The 18,577-nt window shown below is 39.7% G+C and overlaps 1 protein-coding gene across 2 annotated transcripts in view; it reads left to right on the top strand.

The window, feature by feature from the left end:
* Positions 1 to 521: 521 nt before the first annotated feature.
* LOC107656361 (leucine-rich repeat neuronal protein 3-like) overlaps positions 522 to 18,577 on the top strand; it is a 26,170-nt gene continuing 8,114 nt past the window's right edge. The window contains exon 1 of one of the 2 annotated variants that reach the window (XM_016444164.1): positions 522 to 548. The gene's annotated coding sequence lies outside the window, so the exon portion shown is untranslated. Of the gene's footprint in view, positions 549 to 11,839; positions 12,090 to 18,577 lie in introns of those variants that run through there. The other variant, XM_016444163.1, reaches the window with a different exon arrangement.

Below are 18,577 nucleotides of genomic sequence, written 5' to 3'. Positions count from 1 at the left end.
GATAAGTTTCCATTACTGTGGACAGCTGCTCATGGAGGCGGCAGACAGTGATTCAGCTCGCTGGAGTCTACATTGATGATTGGAAATAGATTCCATATTATCCTGTAGGTTATTTACCAGTGATTCACTAGAGGGACAAAAAAAAAATGATGCCAAACAGCTTTGAAATAACTTGTAAATGTAAAACTGAAAACAATTTATGCACTCAATTTGCCAAACTCAAATAGGAAATAGACTTCATTTAAATGAAAATAAGAGTTTATATTTGCTATTTATAAACTGAATGGTAACTTCTAGATCAGGGGTCTCAAAACTCAATCCTGGAGGGCTGGTGTCCTGCAGAGCTTAGCTCCAACTTGCCTCAACACACCTGCCTGGAAGTTTCTGCCTAGTAAGACATTAATTAGCTGGTTCAGGTGTGTTTAATTAGGGTTGGAGCTGAACTCTGCAGGACACCTGCCCTCCAGGACCGAGTTTGGTGACCCCTGTTCTAGATGCATTTAATGTATAGGGAAGACTGGGGCTAGTTGTCACACTTTTCACTACTGGTAAGATTATCTTTTAAAGTCAGTGTTTATAGATATACACCTTAATATCTTGTCTACAAAAAATCCATTGCACATTTCTAATAATATTAGCCAGAAAAAAATACAGTTCATTCAACATACATTGTCTTTTGCCCCAATAGCAAAAATGTTGTCACAACTGGAACCTGACACTAAACATCAAATTGCAGTCTATATATATATATATATATAAAAGCTTATTTTTAAACAACAAAACAATTGTGAAGTACACAATGGTGAAAAATGGAAAAGCAAACCAATTTAAATATTAAACCATTATTTTGGCCAACATAAAACAGATGTGACAACCTGCCTCCATCTGACATTTACTACTACAAAATATGATACTGATGTGAAATATCATAATATTGGAATTTAGTTGGCATAGAATTCACAAAAAAAAATACAACATTCACAAAAAAAGTTAATACTGAGGTGTATGAAACGAACATGACATTTGTTTAATTTAGCTTAAAGCCCTCATGACAACTTGCCCCTGGCTCCTCTACTGTGTAAAAACTGCAATGAGAAAAATTTTAGCCCTCTACAATGTCCTTTTTAACCTAATTTGGTATTCAGTGTAAATTGTATATCACACATCCTTCCCTTCTCACACAATAAAAAACAAAAAATAACGTGTGCGCAACAATGCAAATTCTGTACAATGCACATATGAAAAATGCACATAAAAATATCCTGTGCAGCCAAAAGAAAGTCGATTCGCAACACTATTGCTTGCGTAAAAAATTTGCCTGTCCAGTCAGGCTCCATCTCTGAGCTGATGAATTAATGATAACTAAACCCGCTGTTTGAGAATCAGTGCATTATAATTGCGTGGCAACACAATCTGCTTTCAGGGATAACAAAACAATTGTGAAGTACACAATGGTGAAAAATGGAAAAGCAAACCAATTTAAATATTAAACCATTATTTTGGCCAACATAAAACAGATGTGACAACCTGCCTCCATCTGACATTTACTACTACAAAATATGATACTGATGTGAAATATCATAATATTGGAATTTAGTTGGCATAGAATTCACAAAAAAAAATACAACATTCACAAAAAAAGTTAATACTGAGGTGTATGAAACGAACATGACATTTGTTTAATTTAGCTTAAAGCCCTCATGACAACTTGCCCCTGGCTCCTCTACTGTGTAAAAACTGCAATGAGAAAAATTTTAGCCCTCTACAATGTCCTTTTTAACCTAATTTGGTATTCAGTGTAAATTGTATATCACACATCCTTCCCTTCTCACACAATAAAAAACAAAAAATAACGTGTGCGCAACAATGCAAATTCTGTACAATGCACATATGAAAAATGCACATAAAAATATCCTGTGCAGCCAAAAGAAAGTCGATTCGCAACACTATTGCTTGCGTAAAAAATTTGCCTGTCCAGTCAGGCTCCATCTCTGAGCTGATGAATTAATGATACCTAAACCCGCTGTTTGAGAATCAGTGCAGTATAATTGCGTGGCAACACAATCTGCTTTCAGGGATGATGTTAATGGGCAAAGAGCCTCGGCCAGCCTTTTATTTGGCTGTCAGCGTGTAAGAGGTTCCCTACAGCGTCTGACCCCTTTCTGAAAACCAGTCACCACGGTGTCACACGGACAGATGCGGGAGGTTCACCGTTTTAACAGCCCCAATGATTCAGATCAATCTCTGGAACGTGTTTCACCCAAGCTTGGGTGTCATCTCACACATGGCGTTATGCAAGCATCGGCGTCTCTGGCGTAATCCAACGTCTCCCGCAAGACTCACAAAAAGAAATGGCCTAATTTTATTATCAGTGATTTGAACATTATGCTGTGGATGTTTGGGAGATTATTGCATTAAGAGGAGTGTGTGTAATTCAATTAAAAATGCAGGGCTGAGGAACGCACATAATGTCATAATCCCATTTGATATGCTATCAGACGCAAGAGCTGCAGCACAAGACTCTGGCCGCCTGCCTGTGAGCTATGAACTCTGCTGACTGCCCTGACAAATGCACTTTTATTTTCCAGAGGGAGCTGCTTTTCAGGACATGATTTATGTGAGCATGTTCTCCGCAGAGACCCGCATGTGTGCTTTTCGGAAAGCCCTGGACTGTCGTCTCTTGTCACCCGGTGCAAATCTGCAGCTATTGTTTTCCACGAACAATGGGGGATATTTTTAAACCAAACTTTACTTTGCAAAAAAAAAAAAAAAAGCAGTCAATTTCCGACAGCCGATGCTCAGTTAGGTGTGCAGCGTTTGCACTGCAGTGGTTCAGGGCTAAATACAGGGGGCAGAAGGTAATTTCAAGAGGTTCCAATTTAGCACCAGAGTAGCTTCTCCGCCTATTGACCTGCATTATGGTAGTTTGTGCACAGTAGGATCAGGAGACAAACTGACTTACAAACTGAGGCACTACATTTTTCAAATGGAAAGGGAGACCTGCTGGCCCCCTGTTAACCCAGTCACAGTGGTTTGGCCGTCTGTTTCTACATTTTCAGGTTGGTTTGTTCTAACACTAGTATCGCAGTATGAGAGAGGCTTTCCTCCATAAACAGACATCCTCCAGTGACACAGATAATGATATAGGTCTTTCTGTCTGCACTCAGACTAGATATCAAAGTTTCAGCCGAGACACTAAACATCCTTTGTAAAATAGTTTGGCATGTGTTGTTTTACTAACATTATAGTGCCGCGATATTAAGATACCTGTAATTTTTCCATCCCTTGAAGGTGAATCAGTTTACTCAGCTGTTATTTCCAGCGATGTAAGAACAGCTTCAAACTATCTGAGTGGAGAAAGAAAAATACAAACCGTTGGTGAGTGTTACATTAAAATAACATTTCTAATTAGGAATAAAATATATATATACACAACAAGAGTATCACAAAATGTGCTTTTTTAAGCCCATATTTAAAAACAGTATTCTGTTTTTGGTCCAACTAATGCACTGAACATTTGCACAGGCAGGACTTACTGTCACGGTTCACGAGGGAGGAACAAGGAGACGCTGGAGAATACGTTAACTAGAATTTAATTCAATAAACAAAGGGATACAAATACTGGAACTTATGAACGACATTTAACAGCAGACGTGAAACAAGGGGCAGACCACTATAAATACACAGACACCAATGGGACACACCTGGGAGCAAATTAACTAATTAATCAAACACAGCTGGATACGAATTCACACAACGAGGACAGGAACAGGAAAGACCAAATAAGGAAAACAGGAACTCAACAGGAACATATACGTGACAGATTGCACCCCTCCCGGATGGCACGTCCCGTGCTGTAACAGTACCATCGGCGAGGGGGGGCGGGCGCCCTGGAGGCTGTTGCAGGACTGGAACAGGGCTAAGCACGGGGACAGGAGCCCTCACTGGGCTAAACTTGGGGACAGGAGCCCTCACTAGGCTAAACTCGGGGACCGGAACCCTCTCTGGGCTAAACTCAGGAACAGGAGCCCTCCTTGGGCTAAGCACAGGGACAGGAGCCATCTGCGGGCCAAGGGGATCTGGAGCCGACACTGGAGCGAGCTCTGGGGCTGAAGCCGACACTGGAGTGACCTCTGGGGCAGGGATGAGGGAGGAGAACAGTCTCTTTCTCCTCATCCTCCTCTTTTGGTTAGGGGTGAATTGGGTGGCCGGCGGGCTTTCCACAGGCGGGCTTGACTTCGGAGCAGCCGGCAGGCTGGAGAAAGCCGCGGCCGGCGGACTTGACTGAGGAACGGCCGGCGGAGGGGTCCCGGATTGGGATCGGAGGCTCTCCAGACACCAGATGACCACCTCCTTCCAGTCGAGGTTGGTGGTGTCTGGGAGCTCCGCGGGGCGATGGTAAGTCATCCAGAGCCGGAACAGCGTCACGAGGGTTTCCCCCTCGAGGGAGCTGGCTAGGGCAAGCAGCAGGAACTCCCTCACGTAGACGATCAGGTTGGGGCTCGCCCGAGCCACGGCAATGAACCTCGCTCGTTCCTCCATATGAGCGGGGAGAAACGAACGGGAAAACAAAACACTTTTAAAAACGGGGGAAAAAAAACGGGGAAAAAAGGCACCGCTTACTTTCAGTTTTAGGTCTGCTGTTCTGTCACGGTTCACGAGGGAGGAACGAGGAGACGCTGGAGAATAAGTTAACTAGAATTTAATTAAATAAACAAAGGGATACAAATACTGGAACTTATGAATGACATTTAACAGCAGACGGGAAACAAGGGGCAGAACACACTATAAATACACAGACACCAATGGGACACACCTGGGAGCAAATGAACTAATTAATCAAACACAGCTGGATACGAATTCACACAACGAGGACAGGAACAGGAAAGACCAAATAAGGAAAACAGGAACTCAACAGGAACATACACGTGACACTTACATTCAACAATTATTTATTATTATTATTATTAGTAGTAGTAGTAGTAATTTAATTATTAATTGAACTATTGCATTAACCTAAATAAATCAACTACTGAATAAACTTAAATAATAATAATAATAATAATAATTATTATTATTATTAATTTAACTTTTGCATTAACCTAAATAAATTAACTGATTACTGAATTAACGTAAATAACAATAATACATATACATTTATAAATATTAATAATAATAATAATTATTATTATTTTTATTCATTTAACTATTGCATTAACTGATTATTGAATTAACCTAAATAAAGAGCTTTAGATTTTTAATGAATAAATAATTTATTAGATACAGAAGGCAACATGTTATTTCGAACGAGTGAATGGATTTTATTTATTAGAGAGGATATGGCTGGAAATCTATCAATACATTAAAAGACCACATACATCTTTTGGTAGCTACTCTAAAGCTGTTACTGTTGCAAAGCTGTGAGCTTTCTTTCTTTCTTTTTTTCTTATAGTGTCTCTATGGCAGAGGGAGCATTTTTTCCCAAAGCCTATCCACAACTGTGATAATTACCCATGCTTCTTTCCTCTGGCTCATTTGCATAATCAGCACCAGTCATTCACTGTGGTGGCACAAAGGAATATAATGAAACAAAGGAGTAACAAGGGAGATTGCAGATGCAAGCACAATGCTGAAACATCTCCATATTCATTTGTTCTTACAGTTCCAACATCATAAAGATTTTCACTTTACAATGGCATTCATGCAAAAACTTTGGGATGTTCCCACATGCTCCATATTAGTGTTTTTCTTCTTCCCCTTCTTTTTAGTAAGCTTGAACGATTTATGTCATAAATGGACAGCCTAAGTGGCATTTTTCCAGCACAATCAGTGCTGAAGTGTAATAAACAAATCTGAAGGTTGTTGCCATGTCTGTGCACTTCAGAACGTCTCGGTTACGTATGGTAACCCTCGTTCCCTGTCGGATGACCGATGAATTGGGATTTCGCTTAGAGGGACCAATCTACTTCGAGTGTAAACTAAACAAGCCAATGCACATTGGCATGCGATTATTGCATCCAGCTGCTGCTGATCACAGCGTGAGTATAAGTAGGCAGCAGATGCAGCGCATATTCAGGTTTTCGCTGAGGAGCCGAGCCGGTGACCCGGCCGCTCAGCGGTGGTACAGGAGCTGTGGCGACGGGACGTGACGTCTCCGTTCCCTCCTTCAGGGAACGAGGGTTACCATACGTAACCGAGACGTTCCCTTTCAGTCGGTTACTCCCGACGTCACGTCGGATGACCGACGAATTGAGATCCTACCAAAAGGCCACAGCTACTGCCCCTTCCAGTGTCCTGTGGAAGCCACCTGCGCCCCTACTTTTTGGCGTAGGCCAGGGCTTGCACAAGAGGACCAGCTACTGCTACTATGGCACTACCCACTGAGTAAGACTGGATAACACTGGGAAAACGTACCCGTTCTACTTGGAACAGGGACGTTACGGAAGCTCGAACCGTCCCGAAGGAGGTTTCGGAAACAATACACATATGGACATCCCTTAGGTGCATATGGAAGAATGGAGGTGATTGAACCCTCTTTGGAATGATATGCGCGTCCTTCGGACGTGAACCACAACAATGGTCTGTGGTGCGGAAGGGTTGACACATGAAGTACGCGTCCTTGAGGTCGACCGCTGCAAACCAATCTCGGGGTCGGATGCACCCGAAGATGCGTTCCTGCGTCAACATCTTGAACGGGTTTACACTCGAAGTAGATTGGTCCCTCTAAGCGAGATCCCAATTCGTCGGTCATCCGACGTGACGTCGGGAGTGACCGACTGAAAGGGAAACGGCTTTACAGCCATTTTTCTCCCATTGAAAAAAAAAAAAAATAGTCGCTGTTTCCAGCACATCAAAGGGAATGGAGAAAGCATTGATCTGCAGGGTTTCAACATCTGGCCTGAGTGTCATACACAATGCATGCCCCCATTTTCATGTGAGCAAACTGACATACGTGCTGCAGTATAATAGTTGCAATTGTCCTGCCTGCATCGAATCATGCACTCATGGCTTCAGAAAGACAGGCTTATAAACAACATACTGCATGTATGTAGTCAAATTTACGAGATAAAAATCAGCATGTTTAACAAGAATAAAACATTTCACAATTTATTTTTACATTATTCTGGATGACAAATTCTAATGCTTTGTCTGCAGGTTACATTTATTTGCAAGCAAAGAGTGACAAGTGTTTTCATGAGCAAGTAATTTTAAGTCATTCACAACAACAGATTAGTTCTGTTCTGTTCAGATTTATTTATGAGCGAGTCACTGAATTTATCACTTAACCGATCTGTTTTAAAACTAACACACAACGGTCCTGCTGTGGCTTTGATACTATGACAATTTGTTTTAAATAAATACCTATGTATATGGCAAAATACCTTATTTCTTTTGATTTTTCAATGTATTTTGTCAAAATATAGTAAATTAAGAGATATTTTATTAGATTAAATTAAGAGATATTTTATTAGATTAAATGTAAAATAAAAATGTAATTTTATTATTTATTATTTAGAAAAAGTAAAATAAAATGTAATCAATAACGATTACATCTGATTTACTATGGAATCTATACCTACTTTACTATATCTAGCATTCAGCTAAGAGAGATAAGACATACTGTACAAAATGAGATGAAATATAAGAGAAGCGAAAGGTCAGAGCTAACAGTAAAAAGCAGAAATAAAGGTACTAATCAAAGAGCAGATATACGAAAACATCAAGAGATGAGAGAAATACGGAGTAATATTTAATTTCGAAAAATTTAAAATTGGATATGAACTGTGCACTGCACAGGGCAATTTATCAAAGCACAATTCAACATGCACCGTCCCATCAAGCTGTACTGTATCTCTGCCTTACAAATGGCTGAATACGAAGTAAGGGCCCTAGAATTTCTAGCTGTGGGGCTGGGTGGAAATCCCAGGATTCAATTTCAAAATCATTCTGCCTCTGTTGCACAACACTATACCCAATCTAAACCTAAGATTTAAAGGGCTAGTTCAACCAAAAATGAAAATACTGTCATCATTTACTTTTTTTTTTTTTTTTTTTTTTTTTCAAAAAAAAAAAAAAAAAAAAAAAAAAAGGTTTTCAACAATGGACAGCCAAAGCCTGTCATGAATCTGTTATTGAGCTTTTGAATGTATCTATGTATGCAATGAGATCTGAAACTCAAGCTCAATGCACTCGATCAGTCGCCACACTCGTCCATTTAGACAAAACCAGGGTGCCACCTCCAACAAGAAGCCTATTATCTTCTCTATTCTTTTTTCTGTCTCATTTTCTTATGTATATCAACCTTTTTCCCAACATTAAAGTCATATTTCAACAGCACGGAAGCTCCAGTATATGCCACCACTCTCTCCTGGAGCCTCAGCTCATGATTGGCTGAGATGAGTGAGGTTAACCTCGAGACTTTTTCTGGGAACTCAGTCAGAACAACCAGGGGAGACAACAGTTCTCCTCAGAGAGGCCCTTGAACATCCCGCGGCTAAAACCGCAGTCTCGCTCTGCTTTTTTGTATGGAACAAAAAATAAATCTATCCTTTTATCCAGTCAACTTTTGTAGCATTCAGAGCAAAGCTTGAAGAGATGGTGTTACACAGGTGCTGGCGAGAATACTAATAATATTGACTTTAACAGAGGAAAATGAGCTATTTTTTAAGTTAGCAAAGTAACTTGAGCATCATGGGAGTGTGGAGGCCTAATGAGGAGATTGAGATGTTGTGTGTGGTTGGCTGGTGGCAGGATGTCTCTACATCAGTCTTAACTAAACAAACCCCCACCTGGGAAGCCTGTTAGCTGCACTGCAGGCACAGACAGCCCCATACCGCAAAAACTGCTACAGTTTGAGAGGTGTATTTCCAGGCAACTCATGCGTCTCTGCAGGCATGCCACTGCCACGTTACGTTACGGGGCATCACTTGTCCAGCTTTTCTGCAACTCCACCAAACTGAAAATCAATGTGCTGATGCAGTGGATATTGAGAAATGGGACTGTTTATGTCTGTGGCTCATGTCATAGCTATTATCTATCAATGGGGCACTGCTATTACCAATTCTTATTTTATAAAACTTAATATAATATAATAACGGTAAAAGTTCTATATATAAATAATAATAATCAGAATAATACAGAAGCCCTGAGAGGTCATGCATCATTATTTTCTTGTGATCTCGCCTTATTTTTCTCACAAGAAAAATAAGTGTCACTCGCCATTTCTCTGTTCAGTCACAAGTCGGAACGGTTTTCAAAAAATTTCTGCATTACATCAGTTGCTCACTCACCAGTGGATCTTCTGCAGTGAATGGGTGCCATCAGAATCCAAACAGAATCAGAGTCCAAACAGCTGATAAAAACATCACAATAATCCACAAGTAATCCACACGACTGCAGTCCATCAATTAACGTCTTGTGAAGTGACAGTTCAAACTGTTGTTTCTGGCTAAAATACGAGACCTCTATCCATAATACTGCTTTCTCCAGCGAAAAAGTCATTTTGCCTGAATCAGTAGAGAAATATGCACAGATCAAGCACTGTTTACAAACATGTTGATGGATTTTGATGTGAGAGTACAACAGGGGATGGACTTTTTCACTGGAGAAAGTATTATTGGATTACGGACCAGAAGCGACGTCTTAAAGTTGGATTGGACGTCTTAATGATGGATTTGTTTCTTATAAACAAACAGCTTTATGATTCACAAGACTAGATTATTGTGATGCTTTTTTTTATCAGATTTGGTTATTTGGACTCTCATTCTGATGGCACCCATTCACTACAGAGGATCCATTGGTGAACAAGTGATGTAATGCTAAATTTCTCCAAATATGAATACATTTTCAACAAATTTTTGTTTTTGGGTGAACTATCTTTATTTTATTTTTTTTATGGGGGCAGTTGTGGCCTAATGGATAGAGTCGGACTTGTAACCCGAAGGTCGCGGGTTCGAGTCTCAGGTCCTGCAGGAATTGTAGGTGGATTTTAATCAGAAATTAGAATCAGTTTTATACAGTTTAGTAATATTTACAATATCTAATATTATAATATTATCTACATATATTGGCCATAATGGTGGTTTCAGAATCAATACGCTTGTAGCTTTAAAGGGGTCATATGATGCTGCTAAAAAGAACATTATCGTATTAGAATGAGCCGTTTTAGGTAGGTGTGGCTGACTCTTAACTTTTATAAAGAATATCTCTTTGGATTTGAGACTTTAGTCTTTGCAACTTTACAGATCTTCTTTATGCACCAAGAGCTTGTAACACTCCAAAGAGAAAGGAAAAATTGAAATCGCATCATATGACCCCTTTAAAATGACTTTTGTTAAAGCCTCTTCAGAAAACTTTACAGGTTCTATGTCTTTGTCAGAGGCTGTAAGACCATCTTCTCTAAGTTTCTTGTAAAAATATTTATAACTGTGGAACTCTAGTCAATAAACTGAACTGCCCTCTAAGGCCTCATCTGTCAGAAAACAGATGCAGTGAAATGCCACAACTAAACAACCTCTCAAATTCTAACTATTCCTCGAAATATTTCATAAATGGGGGCATGGACTGATGAAAATCCTGGTACTTGCGGACATCAAACTAAAACCCAGATTTATGCTTTTATAGTACATGCACATTTTTCTTTGGCAGAGCAGTCTCCTGATGCCAGATGTGATAAAAAAAGGTCCAGTGTCTAACCCTATTGGGAGTTTTATTATAGAGTTATATCCGTGTTTTCTCAAGGTGTGTGCAGTCCCGAGGGTGAGCTGTGAAGGACCTGTGCATGGGCTGTAAAGCAAGACAGGTCTGTTTCAGGAAAGCACCTTCACAGTGAATTCATCCCTAAAAACAGGGTCACAGCAAAAAGGACGTATTCTGTCAGAGTCCCTAAAACAAGAACCTAAAGAATTGGATACATGGAAAGCCTATTTTCAGCTTCCTGATTATTTTTTTTCATCCCAAAATACTGGTTGTTGGGCAGTCCTGGTCCTTAAGTGAAGTTGCTACACCTTGTCTGCAATGATATAAAAATATAAAAACACAACAGTCATTACTTAAGTAATAACATACAAGTAAGAGCACTGTATATCAGCATCATTGTAATTCCCTAAGTTTTCACATCTTTTAAATTTTTAAAAATGATACAATTATTTTAAAAAGCAAAATAATTGTTGCCTATTAATAACGGTAAACAATTATTATTTTTTTTGGACAAAATGGTTGTATGCTATTTTGTGTATATTTGCGCTTTCAATGATTTATTTTAATTTTCTTAGTGCAATTTAAGATGAAAAGCCTATGGTTTCAATTAAGTTTTCATTGTAACAACATACGCCATATAGAATGACAACATGTGCTGATTTTGTAAGTCAAGACAGAGAAACTCTTGAAATTAACTTAAAAAAATAAACCAAGAAACCAAGACCAACCCTGAGAAATATTCATTGGAGTGTCCAAGTGTGACAACTAGCCCTTGTTTGCCCTCATCTTATGCTGTAAACTTGAGTGTAAATTATTTTAGAAGCTATACAAACACACTATCTCTCATACTCAGTCACTCTTATACACAATGTACAGAAAAAAACAACAACCCCAAAATACGACGCAATCAGAAGTTAATACCAACCTATAGCCTATCCATTTTCTTCTGCCTCTCCTCATTTCTCCAACTGCTCTTGTCTGACAGACGCGGCGGTTTAGCCAATCAGCTGCGAGAGTTTCTCTCCGCACCGCCGCTATTGGTTGATCTCTGGAGACTCTGGGGCTGTTCCGATATTAATGACCGCTGGGCAGACAGCGACATGTCAATGTGACAACCGAACGAGCGTCTGCAGATGCGCCTCTGAACGCGGAGGAAGGAGGAGGTTGTCAGTGCGAGGTACTCTAAAAAGCTTCCAGAAGGCTCTCACCTGGTGGATTTTGCCTCATTCGCACGGCAAAATCTTAACGTTAGGAGCGCGAACCGCTGCTATTTCTCCATCTGCGTTAAAAGAAGAACAGAACACGCGCGCTTCCCGCTCTCTGGAGCACTGCGCTATAGATGAACGGAATACATGTCGCTTTATCGACCGGTAATGACTTACGTTGAAACGGTAAGTTGGAACATTTTCCGATCCACCTCATCTATATGGCTCATAAATATTAATTTTAGTCGGTATTTACTGCACGAGCATCCACATTCAAGTTGAGAGAATATGCGTCAGAGTGATTCTTCCACCGCAAAACGACCGTGAAGGAACACAAATGGAGGGAAATGGATAACAAGCACATAGGTAGTTGAATAAATAGGCATGTCAACCTGGAGCACAGAATTCCTGTTGCTGATGTCGCGGTATCTGCATCAGCAACAGCAACAGGAAATCTGTGCTCCAGCTTGGCATGCATATTTTTTTGGACACAAGGCACGTCCTGGACGGATAGCCACAGGCAGCCTTGCATCTGGCTGTTCTCAGTCTCCCTTAAATCACCCTGTTGCCGTCCAAGATGTTCTACAGCACCCCTATAGCACATGCATTTCAAATGCAAATGCCTTGAGCATCCACTGTACAGTATCGTTAAATTAATGTATATCGCTTTGAATGGAGGCATTGTGATTCTGATCCATTCGTCTGATCTGCATTCATTGCTTCAGCCTAATTTATACCGTCTACAGCACAACACCTCCAATGCAGATGATGACATTTATTTTTTATTTGTACCCCAGCTGTTAATCACACAACCAGCGAGTTTGTCCTCCCACATCTCTTTGTAGACGGAGGCGGTGAGGAATCGTTGAAAACTGGCATTGCACTTTCTAAAACATAAGCCAGAGGTTGTCTTATGGATTGCAAAAAGCATTTATGTGTTTGCATGCATGCAACATTTGGGGTAGTGCATCAAACTAAAATATTACAATTAAAATAAAATACAATAAATTGAAGTAGAATTATGTGAAAAAAATAAGAAGTGCATGAATCCACATAAATATCCATATATTACCCTCTAATAGTAAACATATACCAATTAGATCACTGGGTTTTAGGCGCAAATGTCATTGGGCTTGGGAGAAAAATATGGAAGGATTTGGCTTTCCTATAGAGGACCTTAGTGTGACCACCGTATCACAGAGCCTGGGACAGCCATTACCAGTTGTCCCTCACTGACGGCAGGCCACTGACTCATTACAAAGCAAAAATGTTTAACAAAAATATTGTGCGGTTTAATGGCAGACAATATGCTCCAACCAGTTTTTTGTCCTTGGAGTCTCTTTCATGCCAAACTCTCCAAACTCAGACCTGAGCGGGCAATTCTTAATCACAGATGTAATCACATGGGCCACTTGATGGCTGCACTAATTAACAGACAATAAGTAAAACCCTTGATATTAAGGATCTCTCAGATATGGCTTCTGTGAGCACACTGGAGTGTTTAACTGATTTTAGTACCTCTTTGTATGACGAGGTGCTGGAAAATTGCTTTCTCTGATTGTTGCGTCATACCAAACAGTGTGAAGCACAAAGCAATGGTGAATGTGCGGTTTGAAATCCAATTTATTCAAGCCTGCATTGTCAGTGAAAAGGGGTGTGGACTTTCGAAACAAAACATCACAACGTGAGTGTTGAAAAATAGCAAGTGTAGCTTTTCATTAGCTAATACAAATAGGGGAAAAAAAGATCTAAGGCAGGGTAAACTAGCTTTAATGACTCCTCCCCAATCTCCGTCTATTGAAAACGTTGCAAAAGCCTCAGCTAGTTCGGTTTCAAAATATAGACTTTAATAAGAGAATATGATAGCAGCATACTATCTGTGTTTTCACGAGTAAACAGAGCAGAACCATCTGAGAAGCACTGCTGTGCTCTCCATCTGCTCTTAGATTAGACTGATACCTGTAGTAGAGGCATCCGGTACGGTATAGAGCATGCTACTGGGAGAACTGGGATCTCATTATGTCTAAAGAGTCAAGCTAAGATGTTTAGAACACAATAAACCATGCACTGCTACACCGATAGATCGACTGACACTTGCTGTTGGGAACACGCTTTCAATCAATCAGGCCCAATTAGAGTGAAATGCTGTATTTGTACCCAGGGGAGATTTCATTGGTTTTCATAATTAGGTTCTTCATATACAGTGTAGTTTAGTGATGCAATTATTCTGCCCGTTGTGCATGGTATCTTTTCCTCAGGCTGGGTTATGCATGTTGGAGCAAATAGCAATGTTACTGGCTGAGCAATGTGGTTGTTTCGATATGAGTCAGAATTTTCTTACAGTATATTCAGAACCTTAAGGGAAAATGCTGGACTTAAATCTCTCTGAAAACTAAAAGAGAATGTACAATTAGTTATAAAATTAAAATAAAATGTATATCTGATGTAAAAATGATTACACTGGCATCTAAACATGCTGTATTTTAATTCATGTCAATGTGTTTATAAATCCAAACTACATTTGCACCCAGAATCAGTTTAACACAGACTCAATATGAGCAATAATGCCTTCCAATAAAGACTAGCATAGAAATGATAATTGCAATGCAAATAATTGGCCAACTGGTTTACAAATTTTGCAAGAATGTGCATTTAAACGTTTTAACCTTCGAATAGCATGCTTTTTGCTTACATTTAATTAGTGCTTGCAAGGCAGAACTGTATTGATATTCGTCTTTTAATTTTCTTCCCAACAATTTTTTAAGAAATATAATATTAAAATGTAAAAAAGGTCATTGATGTTTACCATTCAAAATCTGACATCATTGTAATATTTGCAAACCAAATTGTGATTTGCCCTCCACCTTGCAATTATTTGGATAGTGAATTCGGATTGGTATTTTTTTTTCTTAGATCTATTTCTTTGAGTTTAAAGTCACTTTTACAGTGCAAAGACAGTGTTGCCTTGAGTGCGACAAAATAAATAGGCTAATAAATAAAATAAGATGCACGTTGAGTGTCATGACGACAACAACAACAACAAAAGTGGCTCTGATGTGGCATTTAATTTACAATGAACCAAATACCTTAAAATCTGTGCTTGTCTACAACAACACCATTGTTCTTTCTCTTCCTTGCAAACACTGAAATTTCCTTCAGGAATTGCCGTTCCAGTTAATTTATGTCAGCACAAATTAGATTTTCCTAAAAGAGCAAATCAGCATCAAACAATCAGTTACAAAATATCAAAATTGTCCACATACACTTGAATTCATTGAGGAAAACAAACAATGGCAGTGGATAAGCTAAAACCTGTGGGGTCCATTGGTTTAATTTGGAACATTGATTCTGCATTAACCGTTGACTCTGTGCTGATTTTGCGAACACATAGGAGGAGCAGGTGCAAAGGGAAACGTTCCTTGATCATTGCACTGGAAACTTCATTATGCACACACATTGTACAGCAAAGCCTGTTTAATGGGCTATTCCCTTACCTTGAAAATAGTGTAATGGCAAATCAATGAAGTATAGGGCAGGAGGAGGAGCTGCAAAACAGACTATGCCACCCACTGCGAGATCTATGCAAACTTGTTGTCACCTAGCCCTTTGCATCTTCTCCAGGCCTGATAGAACAGCTTACATAGAGCATGTGAAGAGAGTAGGGGAGAAATAAGAGCTTAAGTGAAACACAAAGAGGAGAGAGAGCATGGGTGTCTTTCTGAAGACATTTGTGTGAATGAGCGAGAAAAATTCTTGAGACCATTTGAGCAATATTCCCTCTGAACCAACTCTATAACACAAAGGGCTATTTCTACAGGAAGCAATTCCACCTCCGCCCTACATTCTGCAGAAGCGATCTGTATGACAGAAGTTTAACTGGTAATGAAAGCCTACAGCTACACCTGGCATCATATATATTTCAGACACCCATGTAAGCTTGCTGGTCAGTTATATGTTAATTTTATGTTCTTGGCAAATATGTTCTAAAAAAAAGTATTTTGTGCTTGTTACAATTAACTTACAATTACCTGGAGATAAAGTAGTGTAGTGGCTAGGAAGTGGTGGTTTGAGACCTGTAAGGAATAAAACATCAAATAAAACTACATTATTTGCTCTTTTTAGAAAAGTGTCCTCAATGTGCATTAATGTATCCCTATTTAAAAACACAAAACATGTTATTATCCCCAGTGCAGTTTACACTGAGTTGCTACAGCTATTTTCCAAACTGCAGAGGCGCTAACTTGGGGTTTAAGAGGACCTCACGCTCAGTAATCAGTCCCCAGTCCAAGATTTGCAGCCTATCCAAGGCTCGAAATTGCGACCATTTTGGTCGCATATGCTCCCGAAATTTAATCTGTGCGACCTCAAAATATATTTGGGAGCATTTGTGCGTATCAGCACAGTAACACTCAGTCAAATTATTGTTATCGATAAAATCCCAGAAAATATCGAGATATAATTTTTTGTCAATATCGCACACCCCTAGCTGCCAGCCGTTCGGTGCAACTGGCAGAGCTGAATGTAAAATTTAACACCGCATACACCATCCTAACCCTCGCCAAAGAAGAGCTTAACTTTAGGTTATTTACAAAAGAAATCTGTCAGTGTTCTTTTCATTTTCTCTCTTCTTCAGCCCTTTCTTTTTCTCGCGGTAGTTAGCGGAAAGCAGTGACTGAGAGATTGACAGCTAATATTAACCAATACAAAATCTGCATTAAAGTTAAGAATGTAAGGATAAAATCTGTTAATATATAATTTGTAGTTGTGGTGCTCCTAAATTTTTGGTGAGTGCTCCTAAATTTTTGCTGGTGCTCCTAACTTTTTGAAGTTGGGAGCACCAGTGCTACCAAGTAAAAAAGTTAATTTCGAGCCCTGCTATCTCAAACAACTTGGCCCAAAGCAAACACAGGAGCCGCACTGCCACTGTTCAGCCTGAGTTACTTCCCAGGGTCAGTAGGCCTTCTGCCCACCGGACACATTTATTCAAACATGCCCCTATATTTTACAGGCCCAATAAAGATGTTGCTAGCTCTGTGATATCAGGTCTGGCAAATAATGGCGGGGAACAATCTTCTGACTCCTCTTCTCTCCAATTTCGTTGACTGACTCTGCAGTACATCAGGATGGTGATTAGAGGCATCCATCTTGAAATTCCATTTTCTCTGGTATTAGTTTCATTTCTCTCTGTCTCTGAAAGCGTGGCACACTATGCAAGGTATTGCCACTTAAGCTCTATGAGCCACGGTGTTGTTCCAAGTTCTTACGTTTGTACGTTCTCACCTACACTTAACTGGGTTAAGCCTAATTTCCTTAATTTGTCTTTGACTGGAGTTTTTAATGGGTGCGCCATACCTTTATTGCTGTTACAGAGTCAGTGGAGGTTAATACAGGTTTAGTTGTATTAGTGTGTCTCCTCTCCTGGGAGTGTTTTTTGTAGATACTCTAACAGAAACAGCCTCAAGAACACGATCATGAGCCAGCCATTACACGCAAAAAATACATTATTTACCATCGCAGAAACTAGGGCTCTAACAGGGTTATTTCTGGAGGATAGTGTATCGATTTTGTAGTCTTAAAATGACTAAAAACTTCTTTGATTTCTTCTTAATTCACAACATATATGCAATAACGATGACTCTGACACACAGTTTTAGTTCCTTTTTAAGCTGTAGCTAAATGATTACATTCTGAAATAATGTACAGAAATCTAACAGTTGCAGATGATGCTGTTGACTATGGAAACCTTGATTTAACACACTCATAGCAGTGCCAAATTATTCATGCCCCATTGAACTATGCCTTTATTGTGCATTGTTAAATGGTCTAATTTCGAGCCCTGCTATCTCAAAAAACTTGGCCCAAAGCAAACACAGGAGCCGCACTGCCACTGTTCAGCCTGAGTTACTTCCCAGGGTCAGTAGGGCTTCTGCCCACCGGACACATTTATTCAAACATGCCCCTATATTTTACAAGCCCAATCAAGATGATGCTAGCTCTGTGATATCAGGTCTGGCAAATAATGGCGGGGAACGATTCTCTGACTCCTCTTCTCTCCAATTTTGCTGACTGACTCTGCAGTACATCAGGACGGTGATTAGAGGCATCCATCTTTAAAATTCCATTTTCTCTGGTATTAGTTGCATTTCTCTCTGTCTCTGAAAGCGTGGCACACTATGCAAGGTATTGCCACTTAAGCTCTATGAGCCACGGTGTTGTTCCAAGTCCTTATGTTTGTACGTTCTCACCTACACTTAACTGGGTTAAGCCTAATTTCCTTCATTTGTCTTTGACTGGAGTTTTTAATGGGTGCGCCATACCTTTATTGCTGTTACAGAGTCAGTGGAGGTTAATACAGGTTTAGTTGTATTAGTGTGTCTCCTCTCCTGGGAGTGTTTTTTGTAGATACTCTAACAGAAACAGCCTCAAGAACACGATCATGAGCCAGCCATTACACGCAAAAAATACATTATTTACCATCGCAGAAACTAGGGCTCTAACAGGGTTATTTCTGGAGGATAGTGTATCGATTTTGTAGTCTTAAAATGACTAAAAACTTCTTTGATTTCTTCTTAATTCACAACATATATGCAATAACGATGACTCTGACACACAGTTTTAGTTCCTTTTTAAGCTGTAGCTAAATGATTACATTCTGAAATAATGTACAGAAATCT

This window comes from Sinocyclocheilus anshuiensis, unplaced genomic scaffold (assembly GCF_001515605.1).
Source record: "Sinocyclocheilus anshuiensis isolate Anshui unplaced genomic scaffold, SAMN03320099.WGS_v1.1 scaffold183, whole genome shotgun sequence".
Lineage (NCBI taxonomy): Eukaryota > Metazoa > Chordata > Actinopteri > Cypriniformes > Cyprinidae > Sinocyclocheilus > Sinocyclocheilus anshuiensis.
Note: the sequence above shows the minus strand (reverse complement) of the source record. Positions and strands in the feature narration are given on the sequence as shown.